Genomic DNA, 18941 nt, shown 5'->3' with positions numbered 1-18941 from the left:
TGGTACTTGAATGGTATCAAAAGTAGATTATGCTGCTTCCTGACACTATAGATATAATCCTTCTAGAAAAGGAACATTAGCCTCTCAAACTCCTACATTACAAAGGGCTTAACAAAAGAGATTGTTATATATGGGATACTGCTTAAAAATAATTTTTAAAATGAATAACTTCTAAAGATTTTTAAAATCTTAGAAATAGTATCTCAATAAATTTCCATGTATGTTGTAGTTCACACTACTTTTGATGTTTCATTTTTTGTTGTTATTTATCACTATATGAAACATGCCCTCATCCTTTAGCACAGCCTAAGGCTTTCTCTGGGAAAAAAGTGTTACAAGCAGCTTCTTCACAAACAGGAAAAATACTGCAAATTTGTGATTGATATTCTTAAAAAGGTATGTATTAGTTAGTGTGCTATATAGCACTAAAAATGTACCTTTAGGGCTTCCCTGGTGGCGTAGTGGTTGAGAGTCCAACTGCCGATGCAGGGGACGCGGGTTCGTGCCCAGGTCCAGGAAGATCCCACATGCCGCGGAGCAGCTGGGCCCGTGAGCCATGGCCGCTGAGCCAGCGCGTCCGGAGCCTGTGCTCCACAACGGGAGGGGCCACAGCGGTGAGAGGCCCGCGTACAGCAAAAAAATAAACAAATTTTAAAAAATAGTACCTTTATTACTAAATTAAGATGATTATTCTGTCAGTAATATTTATTGGGCCCAGAATTTTGAAGTTTTTGGTTAGCTATGATTCATAAAGATAATTTAGAAATATATGAATTAATTGTAAAAAAAATCATTTGATCTTTCCTAATTCTGAAACCATAATATTTTAGACATCTTTAAAGCATGATAAGGAAATAATTTATAACTAACTGTAAAAAGAATCATACATGACAATTACTTCTCTTAAACAGCCACATCGCTAGTAATAAAAATACAATATACATTTAATACATATACATTTAATAAGTATGTACTGAAGCTACTACTCTTAGCTTATTTATTGCTTTTATTATTCAATAAACATATCCATTACTATCACTTAAGATCATTTATCATTTTAATAGAGAAAAATGTGCCAGTCTACCCAATTTCTAAGGAACTAGAAATCATGAAGTGTGATATAAATACATTGATTATCATCAAAAACAGTAACAAGTTGTTCACCATCTAAATTATAATTTTTTCTTAATTTGTACAAATAATTTTATAATTTTTGCATTCTTCTTTTCCCGAGACTAAATAACTTTTATTATCATTGTATCATTACATGATGAAGCAAAAAAAAAAAGGGGAGGTAGGTCAATGTAACTCATTTTTTCTCGTTTTAAAGGCAGGATTATTGTGATTTAATATACCTAAAGTAAATTTCGTTCTTTAAAGATGTACATTTCTATGAACATGTAGATACTTTTCTCTTACTAATGTTTCAGATATATCACAAAAACTTAAAAGCCCAAAAGACAAAACTACCTCAGTTTCCTACCCTCAATCCCCACAGCACATGCTCTTGTTTTTTCTTTATCACTTCCTGAACAGGAGGGGACGTCTGTCTTCTTACCAAACACTTTCCTGTCTTCCCCTCCACTTCCACTCCCTGGCTGTGGATCCCATTGTACCTGACATCTCAACAAAGTTATGCCATTATTTTTTCTTTCTTTTCTTTGGTATTGCTACCTTTTCCTTCTCTACCATTTCCATTAGCATGTATACAGGCATACCTTGTTTTCTTGTGCTTCGCTTTATTGCCCTTTGCAGATATTGCATGTTTTACAAATTGAAGGTTTGTGGCAAGCCTCCATCAAGCAAGTCTATTGGCACCATTTTTCAACAGTATTTGCTCACTTTGAGCCTCTGCATCACATTTTGGTAATTCTTGCATATTTCAAAATGTTTTATTATTTGTTATGGTGATCTGCGAATAGTGATCTTTGACATTACTATTGTAATTGTTTTGAGGTGCCACAAACCACACCTATATGACAGCAAATTTAATCAATAACTGTGTGTGTTCTGACTGCTCCACCGATGGGCCATTCTCCATCTCTCCCTCTCCTTGGGCCTCCCTATTCCTTGAGACACAACAATACTGAAATTAGGACAGTAAATAACCCTTCAATGGCCTCTAGGTTTTCAAGTGAAAGGAAGAGTTACATGTCTCTTACTTTAAATCAAACTCTAGAAATGATGCAGCTGGGTGAGGAAGGCACGTTAAAAGCAGATAGACTGAAAACTAGGCCTCTTGCGCTGCCAGTTAATCAACTTGTGAATGCAAAGGGAAAGTTCTTGGAAGAAACTACAAATGCCACTCCAGTGAACACAAGAAAGCAAAGCAGCCTTATTGTTTATATGGAAAAAGTTTTAGTGGTCTGCATCAAAAAATCAAACCAGTCACAACATTCCCTTAAGCTAAAGACTAATCCAGAGGAAGGCCCTAAATCTCTTCAGAGGAAGGCCCTAAATCTCTTCAATTCCATGAAGGTTGAGAGAGGTGAGGAAGCTGCTGAAGGAAAGTTTGAAGCTAGCAGAGACTGGTTCATGAGGCTTAAGGAAATAAGTTGTCTCCATTAATGTTAAGTGCATGCAAGATGAAGCAGCAAGTACTGATTTAGAAGCTGCAGCAAGTTATCAAGAAGATCTAGCTGAGGTCCTTAAGGAAGGTGGCTACCCTAAACAACAGATTTTCAATGTAGACAAAACAACCTTATATTGGAAGAAGATGCCATCTAGGACTTTCATAGCTAAAGAGGAGAAGTCAATGCCTGGTTTCAAAGAACAGGCTGACTATCTAGCTAGGGTCTAAGGCAGCTGGTGACTTGAAGCCAATAATTTACCATTCTGAAAATCCTAGGGTCCTTAAGAATTATGCTCAATCTACTCTGCCTGTGCTCTATAAATAGAATACCAAAGCTTGGATGACAGCACATCTGTTTATAGCATGGTTTGCTGAATATTTTAAGCCCACCTTTGAAGCCTATTGCTCAGAAAAAGATTCGTTTCAAAATACTACTGTTCATTGACAATGCATCTGGTCACCGAAGAGCTCTGATGGAGATATACAATGAGATTCGTGTTGTTTTCATGCCTGCTAACACAACATCTATTCTGTAGCCAATGGATTAAAGAGAAGTTTTGACTTTCAAGTCTTATTTAAGAAATACACTTCATAAAGCTATAGCTGACATAGATAGTGATTCCTTTTAGGGACCTGGGCAAAATAAATTGAAAACCTTCTGGAAAAAATTCACCACATTCTAGATGCCATTAAGAACAGTTGTGATTTATGAGAAAAGGTCAAAATATCAACATGGGTTTGAAAGAAGTTGATCCCAACCGTAATGGGTGACTTTGAAAGTAGCAGGAGAAGTGGAATTAGAAGTGGAGCCTGAAGATGTGACTGAATTGCTGTAATCTCAGGATAAATCTTTAACAGATAAAGAGTTGCTTCTTATGGATGAGCAATGATAGTGTTTTCTTGAGGTGGAATCTCCTCCTGGTGAAGATGCTCTGAAGATTGTTCAAATGACAACAAAGGATTTAGAATATTAGATAAATTTAGTTGATAAAGCAGTGGCAGGGTTTGAGAGGATTGACTCCAATTTTGAAAGAAGTCTACTGTCGGTAAAATGCTGTCAAACAGCATTGCATGCTATCGAGAAATTGTTCATGAAAGGAAGAGTCAGTTGATATGGGAAACTTCATTGTTGTCTTATTTTAAGGAATGCCACAGCCATCCCAACCTTCAACAACCACCACCCTGGTCAGTTGGTAGCCATCAACATCAAGGCAAGACCCCCCACTAGCAAAAAGATTACAACTTGTTGAAGGCTCAGATTATGTTTAGCATTTCTTAGCAATAAAGTATTTTTCAATTAAGGTATGTACATTGTCTTTTTAGACATAATGCTACTGCAATTTAACAGATTATAGTGTAAAAATAACTTTTATATGAACTGGGAAATTTTTTTAAATTTGGGACTCACTTTATTGTGATATTTTCTTTATTGCAGTGGTCTGAAGCCAAAACACAATACCTCCGAGGTATGCCTGTACATGTTCCATTCTCTTTGATCTAAAGACAAGCAATCACAAACTCTAAACCGCAGAACCACATATACATCTTTAGCTCAAATCTAACTTGCTGAAAGCATTGTTTCCATTTAGGGTTCTGACTGCTGACTGCCTAACCTCCCATTTAGTAGTTCCACCCTCCTCTCCATTTTTCCCCATCTCTCCAATTAAAATATCTACATCCCTTCCTTCAAATAATTGCTCCCTCTTTCAATCCTTTCTTCCCTTGACTTATATAGCACTAGAGTCTCTCACTTCTCCTACAAATGTTTTGTCTGAACTTTCTATCTGATAGATTTCTTTTCCATGATCTTATTTTGTAAATTGAGATTCTCACCTCACCAAAAATAGTTCAATGATGACAGAATGCCCAGATATTATGTACAGCATCTGGCAGAGTATAGATGGAAATATTTGTTGAAAGAGTAAAAGAAAAAATAAGGAAGGCAGGCAGGCAGACAGGTGAAGGAGAGGAAGAATTAATGAAGCTAATTTCCTAATTTTCCCATCAAAAGATAAAGTTTATTTCCTTTTCTTTTAAGAAAAAGTAAGTCTCTTTTTCTATTAATTACTGTGACTGAATGTGCATATTGTCATTGCATTGAACCAAGCACTAGTTAGGACACAAGATTTTGTCTCCTAACATTGACAAATGGAAAATTTTAACTATTAGTGGCATATTTACTAAAGTCAGACATACAGAGTTCACAAATTGTATATTTTCACAAGGAAGGACACCCATCTAGCTATCAGTAGATGGAGAAATTGGTCATAACTAGCATACCAGATTCTTCTCATATGAACCCTCCTGTGAACTAAACCTCATTCTCTTTAAAATAATTACTCCTACCAACAAAAAATCCTTTAAATTTATATAAGTGTACTCATGCCTTATGTGTTCATTTTTCTCTAGCTTCTTTGGCCAAGATTTAATTGGCTATGGTGGTGAGATAGATCAATATTACTGTGTTTTGATAATTTGGCTTATGAATTGGCAGTTACCTAAGTGAAAAAGTGGTGCAGAGTATCAGACTCACAATGATGCATTTCCTTCTTTTAGGACTTAGTCCATCAAATCTACTCTAGCTTTGTATCTCTCTGATGCCCACAAATAATATTCTTTTAATTTAACGAACTTACCTATTTTTTTCCAGCAGTTGAATTCATCTGTTACAAGCTATTCCAGTATTGTAAAAAGCAGAAAATACCTAAATCCATTCTTACCTCCACAATTTTGCTATGTATCTTCCTCCCTGAAATGTTTCTTATGCAAGTCTTCAAATGCTTTCTGAAGTGACATCATTCAGTATGAGTAAAGGAAAGGCTGGTGTCAGATTTAATATAAAAGACATTCTTAGAAATAATACAGTGATGTATTCTTGCCCTTTGAGAAAGAAAAGCACAGCTCATACCAAAGAGGATTCAAACTTGCAGTAGGTTTAAGTCTAGAAAACCCAATATATCAGAGGCAGCTTGCCCAGTGAAATGTTGTGAGTTTTATCATTGTCATAAATATTTCTAAGAAACACTGAAGGATCTGAACCAAAAAGGATAAGCTCTCTATTTATAATAGTAATATGATAAAGTTAAAGAGGATATTGTATTGAAACCTGGCTTTGCTCCAGTCATTAGAAAAAGAAGTTGCAGACAGAAATACAGAATGACTGAGAGAACCCCCACGAATATTATTGTTTTCTTTTTACTTTTATTGAGCATGCCACTCACTCTTATAAGGATATTACCTGTATTAACACCTTTGCATGTATTAACCTTCTACAGTAGTTGTCCCCATTTTGCAGATAGAAAAAAATGGCACAGAGACAGACAAAGTCAGAGCTGGGGTTAAAACCAATCTCAGGGATTGTAACAGCTCTGACATACTAAATCTGGCATTGCATTGAGACAAAACTCAACCAGTAAACTGACCCTTTGAGAGCAGATCTAACAAATGAAGTAATGAAACTAGAAAAGTAATGACCCAGTGGGGCCATAACACCAACATACACACACCTCCAGTAATATCAATCCTAAGGGAGAATTCAGGAAGCATGAAGATTACCTACCTTGTCATCAAGTGGAAAAGGGGTTCCACTTATTTGCTGAATTTAATGAATATCTTTATTTACTAGCTCTTCAGTGCCAAGTTTTAGACTACTAAATTCAGTTGAAACATTTCAAAGGCTAGAAGGAAATAAAATAATATTTCTTAGTTTATGTTGCATTAAACTCCCTTCCCCAACAGTTATCAACTTGCAAGTCAAGTTCAAAGTAATTCTTTCTCAAAATGTCTCCCCTCCTTGCATTGGCCTCCATGGAACTCGCTCTATAAAAATCTATGTCTACACATTTTTTTGTTTCCATTTTAATGTTAATTCCCATCTTATAAAATAATATTCAAATAAATAAAAGGTATGGCTGGTAACTTTCAGGCACATACCAACTATGAGATTTTAAAAATTATTGGCATTTATATGCCTGTAAAAAAAAAGGGAAGAAAAATTAGAGTTAGCAATTACAGTTCCTTTCACTCTCATAGATTTTAGATAACTACTCCTCTACAATTCCCCTCATTTCTATAAATTTCCATGTTTTTCATCTTCTTGGGAATTCACCAGACCATTTATATATTGTTATTACTATAAATATATATAAATGTATATAAATATTAATAAAGAGTAACTTAATGAACTCATATAAATAATGTTAATTAAAATACATAGTAGGCTTCTATTAATTTATAAACTTTATATGAATAATATATTGTTGATATCCTTCTGGAACATGGGATTTTTTTCGGTATTTTAATGTCGAGATGTGTATGTTTTATTTTTTTAAAGGAATCTCATTATCTTTATTTTTTTAATTTTTATTTATATTGGAGTATCATTGATTAACAATGTTGTGTTAGTTTCAGGTGTACAGCAAAGTGACTCAGTTATACATATACATGTATAAGTTCTTATTCAACTTCCTTTCCCATTTAGGTTATTACGGAATATTGAGCAGAGTTCCCTGTGCTATACAGTAGGTCCTTGTTAGTTATGTATTTTAAATACAGCAGTGTGTACGTGTCAATCTCAAACTCCCTATCTTTCCCTCCCCCCTCCCCTCCCTCCCCAGTAACCAAAAGTTCATGCTCTAAGTCTGTCAGTCTGTTTCTGTTTTGTAAATAAGTTCATTTGTATCATTATTTTAAGATTCCACATATAAGCGATATCATATTATATTTGACTTTGTCTGACTTACTTCATTTAGTATGATAATCTACAGGTCCATCTATATTGCTGCAAATGGCATTATTTCATTCTTTTTTTATGGCTGGGTAATATACCATTGTATATATGTACCACTTCATCTTTATCCATTCCTCTTTTGGTGGACATTTAGGTTGCTTCCATGTCTTGGATATTGTGGACAGTGCTGCCATGAACATTGGGAGCATGTATAATTTCGAACCATGTTTTGCTCCAGACATATGCCCAGGAGTGGGATTGCTGGATCATATGGTAGCTCCATTTTTAGTTTCTTAAGGAACCTCCATACTGTTCTCCATAGTGGCTGTACCAATTTACATTCCCACCAACAGTGTAGAAGGTTCCCTTTTCTTCACACCCTCTCCAGCATTTATTGTTTGCAGGTCTTTTGATGATGGCCTTTCTGACTGGTGTGAGGTGATATCTCATTGTAGTTTGCTTTGCCTTTTTCTAATACTTAGCAATGTTGAGCAAATTTCATGTGACTCTTGGCCATCTGCATGTCTTCTTTGCAGAAATGTCAATTTAGGTCTTCTGCCCATTTTTTGATTGGGTTGTTTGCTTTTTGATATTGAGACACACGACCTGCTTGTAAATTCTGGAGATTAATCCCTTGTTGGTCACATTGTTTGCAAATATTTTCTCCCATTCTATGGGTTGTCTGTTCATTTTGTTTATGGTTTCCATTGATGTGCAAAAGCTTTTGAGTCTAATTAGGCCCCATTTTTTTATTTTTGTTTTTATTTCCATTACTCTAGGAGATAAGGAAAAATATTACTGAAATTTATGTCGCAAAGCATTCTGCCTATGTTTTCCCCTAAGAGTTATACAGTATCTGGTCCATTTAGGTCTTTTATCCAAGTTGAGTTTTTTTTTTTTTAAATTTATATGAAGCTGTCCAGTTTTCCCAGCACCATTTATTGAAGAGACTGTCTTTTCTCCATTGTATAGTGTTGCCTTCTTTGTCATAGATTAGGTGAGCATAGGTGTGTAGGTTTATCTCTGGACTTTCTATCCTGTTCCATTGATCTATATTTCTGTTTTTGTGCCACTACCATACTGTTTTGATGACTGTGGCTTTGTAGTATAGTTAGAAATCAGGGAGCCTGATTGCTCCATCTCTGTTTCTCTTTCTCAAGATTGCTTGGGTTATTCAGGACCTTTTGTGTCTCCATACAGATTTTAAGACTTTTTTGTTCTAGCTCTGTGAAAAGTGCCATTGGTAATTTGATAGGGATTACATTGAATCTGCAGATTGCCTTGGGTAATATAGTCATTTTGATAATATTCTTCCAATCCAAGAACATGGAATATCTTTCCATCCGTTTGTGTCACCTTTGATTTCTTTCATCAGTGTCTTATAGTTTTTGGACTACAGGTCTTTTGTCTTCTTAGGTAGGTTTATTCCTAGGTATTTTATTCTTTTTGAGGTGATGGTAAATGGGATTGTTTCTTTAATTTCTCTTTTCAATCTTTCATTGTTAGTATGTAGAAATGCAACAGACTTCTGGGTATCCTGCAAATTTACTGATTCATTGATAAGCTCTAGTAGTTTTCTGGTAGCATCTTTACGATTTTCTATGTATAGTATCATGTCATCTGCAAACAGTGATAGCTTTACTTCTTCTTTTATAATTTGGGTCCATTTATTTGCTTTTTCTTTTCTGATTGCTGTGGCTAGGACTTCCAAAACTATGTTGCATAAAAGTGGCAAGAGTGGACATCCTTGTCTTGTTCCTGATTTTAGAGGAAATGATACACACGCGTATGTATTTATATGTGTATGTACATGCACATATTTACATATAGGTGTGTGTGTATACATTGTATATATGTATGTGTATGTATCCTATATATGATATGGGTATGTATATATACGACGAATTTATACATGCAGTACATACATATTTTTATTCTACATGCTTTTATATGTAGGTGTATATGTGTGTCTATATATGTACGTGTATGTATTGCATATATTATATGTGTATATATGTATACTGTATATATACACACCTAAATATCTTTCTGTGTGTATATATGTATGATATAGACATACCTAGTTGTGTATATTGCATGTTATATGTATGTGTACATACTGTATATATATACAAACTATGCATTTCATATGTGTGTATGTATAGTGTATATGTATGTGTCTATTGTATATATTATGTGTATATGTGTGTATACATACTGTATATATACAAACTATGCATTTCATATATGTGTATATATATGTATTTGTGTATTGTATATACTATATGTGTATATGTATGCGTACTGCATATATACACAGCTGTATATTTTTGTATGCGTGTACATATGTACGTGTGTGTGTATATACACACACACCCTATGGATTCGGTTTGTCTGGAGAACCCTCACTGATACAGACACTTATGACAATTGAGCACCTGCTCTTTGCCAGCCAGGGAGCCAAACGCTTGTCCTTTCTGTGTCTCCCTTAAGTGTCACAAGTCCCGGGAGGGAAGGTGATGCCGCTCCTACCAGTTGAGGTGCCTCAGGGTCAGAGAGGTGCACAGGGCGGGGGGCTGGAGCCTGGTGGAGCCCAGGTGGAGTTCTAGCAGCAGTACAGCCTAGCAGTCCCACTTCCCCGGGTGCCTCTCACAAAGACGCCGAGGGAGAGACGGGGTCTGAAGGAGGGGATGAGGAAGCTTCCGTGGGTCTGCAAGCCCAGACCAAGGCTGACTCGTCAAGGGTGTTAGAGGTCAGGACTCTGGTTACCCTGGGGATGGGGTTACACAGAGCCATTCCCATTCGGAAAAAGTATCCATTCTGCTCTTGTTTGTATGTTTACCCCCCTCCCCCAAATCTCTTAAAAACAGATTCTCTTGGTTGCTGGGAGCACACACGGGGAAGTTGTGTGTGAGGGGGTGTGATCCAGGGGACAGGGAGGATAAGCCCCCCACTCATAGGGCCAGGAGTGGCTCAGCTTTGTGAGCTAAGGATGGCCCGCGAGGTCCCAGAGAGAAAGGTCCCTGCTCCGTCCTTGCTCCGTGCACCCCATTCCCAGCCTGAGAAGTCCAGAGCCCCCCCACCCCCCACAAACACACCAGGGAGGAGAGACAGTCACCCTGACTCCCAGGCTCCGGCTCCAAGGCTCCCGGCACTAGGAGCTATTTTCAGCTTTCATGCCCTAGGACACGGCCAGAGCTATTGTCTCCGGAAACTCTCTGTCTGTCTCTCGCCCGCCCTACATCCCTCCCTCCCTCCCTCCCTCCTCCGCCTCTTCCCCTCCTGCTCCAGCTGTCCTGCCCTCCACCCTGCATTTCTACACAGGATGGCTCACAGACAGCTGCTCCCCGTGCCCACCCGCCACCATTCCATAGATGTCAAAACAAGCCCTGGGGACTTCCTTGCAGGTCCAGCGATTAAGGCTCCGAGCTTCCACTGCAAGGGGTCCGGGTTCAAAGCCTGGTCAGGGAAATAAGGTCCCACATGCCGCCGGCACGGCCAAAGAAATAAATGAATAAAAAATAAAGTTATAGTGATGAAACAGCACTAGTGGTGCAAGAATGGGACGTATAGCTCTATGGTAGAGAATAAGGGTCCAGAAACAGAAAAGTGAGAACTTGATATGACAGAAAGTGAGGAAATTAAGGAGTTTTCAATAAATGGCATTAGGACAATTGCATATCCATGTGGGAAAAAGTAAATTAGAAAAAAAGAAAACAAGCAAGCCCTGGTCAGGTGTGACGTTGGGCCCAGGGCCATTGGCACACGTTGTCGTGTGGGATGTTCTTCCTTAGACTCCTCCCTCCCTCCTGTGTCACTGTCACTTCCTCCAGAACCTTCCTGGACTCCCCTACACAAGCCCGGGGTGTGCCCTCACCCGCCCACCCTGGATCACCGGAATTCCAATCCTGGCCCACCCTTCCCCGCCAGGTGAAGAACTGTGCCTGGTCAGTAAGACCGTAGAGGTCCTTGGCCATTGCTATTGCAGTTGGAATTGTTACTGTGTTTACACAGGGTGACCAACACCCGCCCCCACTTTGCCCAGGAACGCTCAGGTTTGAGCGCTGGAACTATGGGGAAACCCTCATTTCTGGGGAACCCCAGAAGGCTGGTCAGCCTATTTAGGATGAATCTTTCACTTGATATCCCAACCCCCGAGAGCCAGAAAGGGAATCTCGACCCTCCTTCCATGGTAACCTTCATTCATTCATCCACTCATCCCTTTATTCAACTCCTTTATTCAGCAAGTATTTATGAAGCATCTACTACATAGCAGACACTCTTCTAGGTGCTGGGGACAGTAAACTGAGAAGGTGTGATTTCTTACATGGGGATGATGTCTCGGAGACCACTGCAGGGCATGGGAGGTGGGAGAGGGAAGGGGCAGTTCTAAATGCAGGCCCTGACGGGATTGGGGCAGACCTTGCCCTAAGCCAGGCTGCTTGCTTCAACACAGCTGTCCTCACCCAGGGCCATCCTGCTTCCGCCTCACCCAGTTCTTCGGTGATGTCTGGGGAAGATCTGTGGTTGTCACAACTGGGGGGTAGGGGACCCTGGTATCAAATGGGTGGGGACAGGGATGCTGCTGAACCCCACACAGTGCCCAAGAGGGGCCCCCAGCAGAGAATGACCCGCCCCAAATAACCCCAGTGCCATGGGGGAGACGCTGCACTAATATTATTCAGACCCGCTGGGGCCCCGAGATACCTGCACAGGCTGGGACACTAACCGGGTCACCTCTGTTTCCCGAGGTGACCTAGAGTGGGGCAGCCAGGAGGGCTGAGTATCAGGGATGAAATGACAAATCTCTGTGCCCACTCTCCCCGCCGCACCCCAGGGTCGATGGCCTCTATCTCCTCCCTGTGCAGCTAGCTTTTCCCTGAGCCATTTCTTCTTGTCAAGGTCCCTGTCGCAGGTTGTGTTCCCCGAAGATGACGTTGAGAGCAAGGATTGGAGTGCACGTGGTTGATGTGAGACGTGCAGAGAACAGATACAGCTGCCATAGGGTCCCGCAATTCCACTCCTGGGCATAGGTCTGGAGAAAACTCTAATTCAAAAATATACATACACCCCTGGGATTTCCCTGGTGGTCTAGTGGTTAAGACTCTGTGCTTCCAGTGCAGGGAGCATGGGTTCCATCTCTGGCCAGGGAACTAAGATCCCACAGGCTGTGTGACAAAAAAATAAAGAGAAAGAAAGAAAGAAAGAGAAAGAAACAAAGAAAGAAAGAAAAAGAAAAGATACATGTACCCCAATGTTCATTGCATCACTATTTATAATAGGCAAGATGTGGAAGCTACCTAAATGTCCACTGATGGGTGAATGGATAAAGAAGATGTGGTACATATATACAATGGAATATATTCAGCCATAAAAAAATGAAATAATGCTATTTGCAGCAACGTCGTGGATGGACCTAGAGATTATCATACTAAGTGAAGTAAGTCAGACGAGAAAGACACATATATGATCTCTCGTATATGTGAAATCTAAAATACGACACAAATGAACTTGTCTACGAAACAAAAACAGACTCACAGACATAGAGAACAGACTTGTGGTTGCCAAGGGGGAGAGTGAGGGAGGTTGGATTGGGACTTTGGGGTTAGCAGACGCAAACTATTAAATATAGGATGGATAAGCTACAAGGTTCTACTGTGTGGCACAGGGAACTATATTCAATATCCTGTGATAAGCCATAATGGAAAAGAAAAAGTTTTATTTATAGGTTCCATCCCTAACTGAGCTGGCCCATCCCCTCCCATGGTTCTAAGTGCAGCCCGAGGCTGCAGACTTCCCACCCTGGTCTTCAGCTCCAGAGCAAGCCACCTGCAAACCAGCCGCATCTTCACAGGGGCTGGCAACTCTCCTTTGCTACTGATTCCAAGACACATCCAGATAGCACAAATGTGACCATGAAAACAAACTCAGCCATGTTCAAATCAGGGAAATAACATTCTTATCTCTGTTTAGTAGTTGCTTAATTTTAGAATAGCTTAGAGTTACAAAAAAGTTGCAAAGATCTGTACAGAGTGTGCAGAGTGCTGTGGACCCCTGACCCAGTACCCCTATTTCCAACACGTTAGTACTTTAGTACGTTAGTACGACATGCTTATCCAACTAAGGAACCGAGATGGATACGTTATTATTAACTAAAGTCCACACTTTATTAGAATTTCCCTAGCTTTCCCCTAACATCCTTTTTCTGTCCCAGTCTCCTCTGGGCTGTGACATTTCTCAGACGTCCCTGGGTTTTGATACCTTGAAAGTATTGAGGACGACTGGTCAGGTATTTTGTCCCTCAATTTGTTGGTTTTCTGATGTTTTTCTTATGGTTGGGCTGGAGTTATGGGGTTTGGGGCGGAAGATCCAGAGATAAAAATGTCATTCTCCTCGGGTCACATCATCAAGGATACACACCATCAAGGATACACACATCAAGGATACACACCATCAACGGGACTTGTGACAAACAATTTTACCCTTGATCACCTGGCCAGTAGCGTCTTTTTTTTTTTTTTTTTTGCTGCGTTGGGTCTTCATTGCTGCACACGGGCTTTCTCTAGTTGCGGCGAGCAGGGGCTCCTCTTTGTTGCGGGCACGTGCTTCTCATTACAGTGGCTTCTTTTGTTTGGGAGCACGGGCTCTAGATGTGCGGGCTTCTGTAGTTGTGGCATGGGGGCTCAGTACTTGTGGCTCCCAGGATCTAGAGCGCAGGCTCAATAGTTGTGGCCCACGGGCTTAGTTGATCTGCGGCACATGGGATCTTCCCGGACCAGGGCTCGAACCCGGGTCCCCTGCATTGGCAGGTGGATCCTTTTTTTGTTTTCTTTGTTCCGTTTGGAACCAAAACTTTAATCCCAAGGAGTCTCACAAAACATATTACAAATGACAGCATGAAAAAAAAATTGCACAGTAACTCAAAGTTCAGCTCTACAATATACTCTTAATCTGGCAGGACACTGGTGTCTTGATAATCTCAACTTCCAAAAAACTTTACAAAGAGCTATGTATTCATGTACAGCAATCACAGAGGGGACTTATGACCTAACTCAAAGGTTAACTAACTTCCTTGAAACTTCTTAGATGCTAAACTCACTGGACAACCTCTTGTCCAGTGTGAAGACTAGTGGAATTCTTAAACCTCTAATCTAGGGTAAGGGTGCAGCTTTCATTTCTACCTGCTGGCTTGTGTTCACAGTACCTTTTAAAGACTGCTTGCTTGACTACAGCTGCATACCATATCCCAGCTACAGAAAGTCTTTTTAATGTTTGCCAGTGTTGTTTCCATAATAATAAACATCACACTTTAGGTGGGCAGGAGTTAGAGTTTTATTATCAGTCTAGGCAAGACCAAAAATTCAAAGCAAATTCAATTCTGCTTAAGAGAACATTGTAAAGAAACAATTCTTCATATTACATGCCTCATATGACCCATTTCAAACCACAGAGAATGACACCTTTATGTGTCACTGTCCCAAGAGACAGACAAACGGGAACAGCTAAAACATTTAAAAGGTGCATCAAGCTTCTGAAGTCTCAAACGAAACTTGAATTTTCTGTACATACTCCTGTCAAATGAAGGTATTTCCTGTGCACCACTCCTCTTGCAAAGTGGTCTACTATTTCCTTTCATTTGACCTGGATCGGCTAGGAGACCTAGAGAAAGATCGGGACGGCTTGCGATTTCTCTCCTCAGTGATCTCTCTCTTCTCCTATATCTACTAAAGGGACCTGCTCCGGCTGCGGGAGAAGCTTCTCCGTCTTGGAGATCTGTGGTGAGGGGGAGGACTCCTCCTCCGATAATCATCTCGAGGGCGACGACCCCAAGAAGGAGGCGGCCACGATTTCGACTTCTCCCTTCCCCATTCGACAGGTCCACTCTTACTCGGCAGCCACAGAGTGTTCTCCCGTCTGCTTCTCAGACAGCATCCGCTGCATCTCGGGGATCTTCATTTTCAACAAGAGTGAAGCCGGGAGGGTTTTTAGCAACCCACACACTTCGGAGTGGTCCATAATATCCTAAAGCTCGTTCGAATTCAGTCTTCTTACCACTGTTTCCAAGACTCCTTACATAAACGTTCCAGTCCAACGGACAGGAATCCCGATGCAAGACCCTCCTGGCTCCTGGCTTTCATGGGCCACAGGGTGATCCCGGGCCTCTAGAATCTGGCAGCTGAATCGGCTCGCACAAGCTGGCCCGTGGGGATGCTTTTCTCCCTATGTGTCCAGCCCGGGGCCATGCTGTCTAGGCCCGACCTCCAGGGTGACAGGGTGAACCCCAGGTCCCTGGAGCAAACACTCAGAGACCTGGTGACCAGACTCAGGGGGCTGGGGCGGCAGCTGGACATGTGTGGCCACCCTGGTGGTGTTTGGCCCCATCTGCAGTTCCAGTTCCAGCTGAGAAAGAGCCTCGCTGTCTTATTTTCTCCTGGTTGTGTAAGGATCCCCGGTGTCATTTGACAGAAATGTAGATGGTGTGTTCTTTCTCTCTTTTCTCCCTGCTTCCTCTCGTCCCTCTCCTCCTCCCTCTCTCCCTCTCCCTCTGTCCCTCTCTCTCTTTCCCTCTCTCCCTCCCCCCTCCCTCTCCCCCCTCCCCGTCCCTCTCCCAACTCCCTCTCCACCTCCGTCTCCCCCTTGCTCTCCCCCATCCCTCTCCCCCTCCCCTCCCCCTCCTCGCTCTCCCCGTCTCTCTCCCTCTTCCCCCCTCCCTCTTCCCCGTCTCTCTCCCTCCTCCCCCCTCCCTCTTCCCTCCTCCCCCCTCCCTCTTCCCTCCTCCCCCGTCCCTCTTCCCTCTCCTTCTCTTCCTTCCTCTCTCCCTGTCCCTGTTTCCCTGTTCCGCACGCTCTCCCTCTACCTCTTTCCCTCTCCCTGTCCCTCCACCTCCTTCCCTCTCCGGAGAGGGAAGGAGGTGGAGGGACAGGGAGAGAGAGCAGGAGAGGGAGGGGGGAGAGGGAGAGAGAGGGGTGAGAGGGAGAGAGGGAGAGAGGGAGGGAGCGAAAGACCGTCTCTCCCTCCCTCCCTCTCTCCCTCCCTCCATCCCTCTAGCTCCCTCCCTCTATCCCTCTCGCTCCCTCCCTCTATCCCTCCCTCTATCCCTCTCCCTCCCTCCCTCTATCCCTCTCTCGCTCCCTCCCTCTATCCCTCTCTCCCTCCCTCCCTCTCACCCTCTCCCTCCCTCCAACTCTCCCGCTCCCTCCATCTCTCCATCTCCCTCACTCCCTCCCAGAGAGGGAGAGATAGAGAGGCAGAGACAAGGGAGAGGGAGAGAGGGAGAGGGGGAGATGGAGGGAGAGGGAGAGGGAGGGAGAGGAAGAGAGGGAGAGAGATATGGAGAGGAGGGGGGGGAGAGGGAGATGGAAAGAGGTCTCTTCCTCCCTCCCTCTCCCTCCCTCTCTCCCTGTCCCTGTTTCCCTGTTCCGCTCTCCCTGTCCCAACACCTCCTTCCCTCTCCAGAGAGGGAAGGAGGTGGAGGGAGAGGGAAAGGGAAAGAGGGAGAGGGAGAGCAGGAGAGGGAGGGGGAGAGGGAGAGAGGGATAGAGGGAGGGAGCGAAGACGTCTCTCCCTCTCTCCCTCTACACCTCTCTCCCTCCCTCTCTCCTTCTCCTCCCTCTCCCTCCATGTCTCCATCTCCCTCACTCTTTCCCAGAAAGGGAGAGATGGAGGGAGAGGGAGAGAGGGAGAGGGAGAGATGGAGGGAGAGGGAGAGAAGAAGAGAGAGAGGGACAGAGGGAGACCGGAACAGGGAAACAGGGACAGGGAGAGAGAGAGGGAGAGGGAGAGAGGGAGAGAAGGAGGAGAGAGGGAGAGGGAGGGAGGAAGAGACCTATTTCCCTCTCCCTCTCTCTCTCCCTCTCCCTCTCCCTCTCTCCCTCTCCCTCCCTCTCCCTCTCCCTCCATCTCTCCCTCTTCCTCTCTCCCTCTGCCTTATCTCTGCCTCTCTGGGAGGGAGTGAGGGAGAGGGAGAGATGGAGGGAGGAGAGTTGGAGCCAGAGGGAGAGGGAGGAGAAGGAGGGAGGGAGAGGGAGAGAGGGAGGGAGAGAGGGAGGGAGGGAGAGACATCTTTCGCTCCCTCCATCACTCTCTCCCTCTCCACCCTCTCTCTCCCTCTCCCCCCTCCCTCTCCATCTCTCTCTCCCTCTCCCCCCTCCCTCTCCATCTCTCTCTCCCTCTCCCTCCACCTCCTTCCCTCTCCAGAGAGGGAAGGAGGTGGAGGGAGAGGGAGAGGGAAAGAGGTAGAGCCAGAGCGTGCGGAACAGGGAAACAAGGACAGGGAGAGAGGAAGGGAGAGAGGGAGAAGGGGAGACGGAGAGGGAAAGGGGGAGAGGGAGATGGGGAGGGAAAGAGGGAGAGAGAGAGACGGACAGGGAAAGAGGGACAGGGAGAGAGGGAGGGAGAGAGGCAGAGGGAGAGATGGAGGCAGAGGGAGAGTGAGAGGCAGCGAGGTAGAGGGAGAGAGGGAGAAAGGGAGAGAGAGAGAGAGAGAGAGGGAGAGCGGTAGAAGTGCTGAGGAGGGGGGCTCCCTCCCCCTCCCACTCCCATCCTCTCCCTACTGCTTTCTCTTTTTTCTGCTTCAACAAACACCAGGCGCCTTTTAGATCAGCCCTGAAGTCAACGTTGATGCTTGGACAGCCTGACCTCCCCGCTGACTTCCAGCCCAGGACCACCGCTGGGAGATGAAGTCTGCGGGGCCCTGGGCGCAGGCTGCACAGGCACCTCCTCTGATGCCCAATCTCTCCTCGTTTACGAGGCAGCCGACACTCCCCTCCCTGACTCCCCAAGATTTCGGGCCTTTTTAGTATGTGTCGATAATGCCATGAGCGACTATTTAACTCTTCCACGAGGACCCATCTCCCAAAATGCAGTGGTTTTCAGCCTTGGCTGCACTAGAGAACCCCCAGGGAAGGGAGAGACGTCTCTCCCTCCCTCTCTCTCTCCCTCTGTACGTCTGTCTACCTCTCTCCCTCTCCCTCTCCCTCTGGGGTGATGCCCGATGAGCTCAGAATCGCAGATGGACCCCCCCCCCAAACCCTCTCTGTGGCTTGCATGGGGGATGCACCTTCTCACTGTGGCCCGGGCATGGCCTTGACATTCAGACATCGGGTCCTGCATGGACACTTGTGTTTGTTCCATAGCGCATGTGGCTGCAGTCTGTGCTTCTGTAGATGCGGGCTGTGCGTGAGCCCTTCATCTTCCCCGCAGACACCACTGGTGCTCGCTCGGCCTCGCGGGGGATGCGGGGGGCACGGGGGACAGTCTTGTGTCCCCACCTTCTTGGGCTACAGACAGGCCACGCTGGTGCTGTGGTGACTGGGGGCTCCCAGGAGAACCCCGCTGCAGACCGGAGAGGTGGCCCCCGAGAAGGTGGCGTACGCCTGGGGCCGGGCCTCATCAGTGAGCCACGGGCCACCTGCAGCAACAGGTGTCTCACCGTCCAGGGGCTGGGTGTTCGGGCGCCGTGGGGTTGAGCTACTGTCTGCACGGCAGCCGTGTTTGTCTTGTTGAGCCCGGGGAGGCCCCTTGGTGGCTCCTGGAGAGCCTGGCCGCATTTCTTCCTGCCCTTGGCCTTAGAGCCCATCACGTTCATGCCGTTTCTGCTTCCAAAAGGACCTGTGTTAATAAAGACCACGTGTTAGGACA

The sequence above is a fragment of the Delphinapterus leucas genome, unplaced genomic scaffold (assembly GCF_059928025.1).
Source record: "Delphinapterus leucas isolate spDelLeu-1000000601 "Yukka" unplaced genomic scaffold, BTC_Dleu_Yukka2 spDelLeu_asBTCV2_sq49, whole genome shotgun sequence".
Classification (NCBI taxonomy): Eukaryota; Metazoa; Chordata; class Mammalia; order Artiodactyla; family Monodontidae; genus Delphinapterus; species Delphinapterus leucas.
This window is presented reverse-complemented; position numbering follows the sequence as displayed.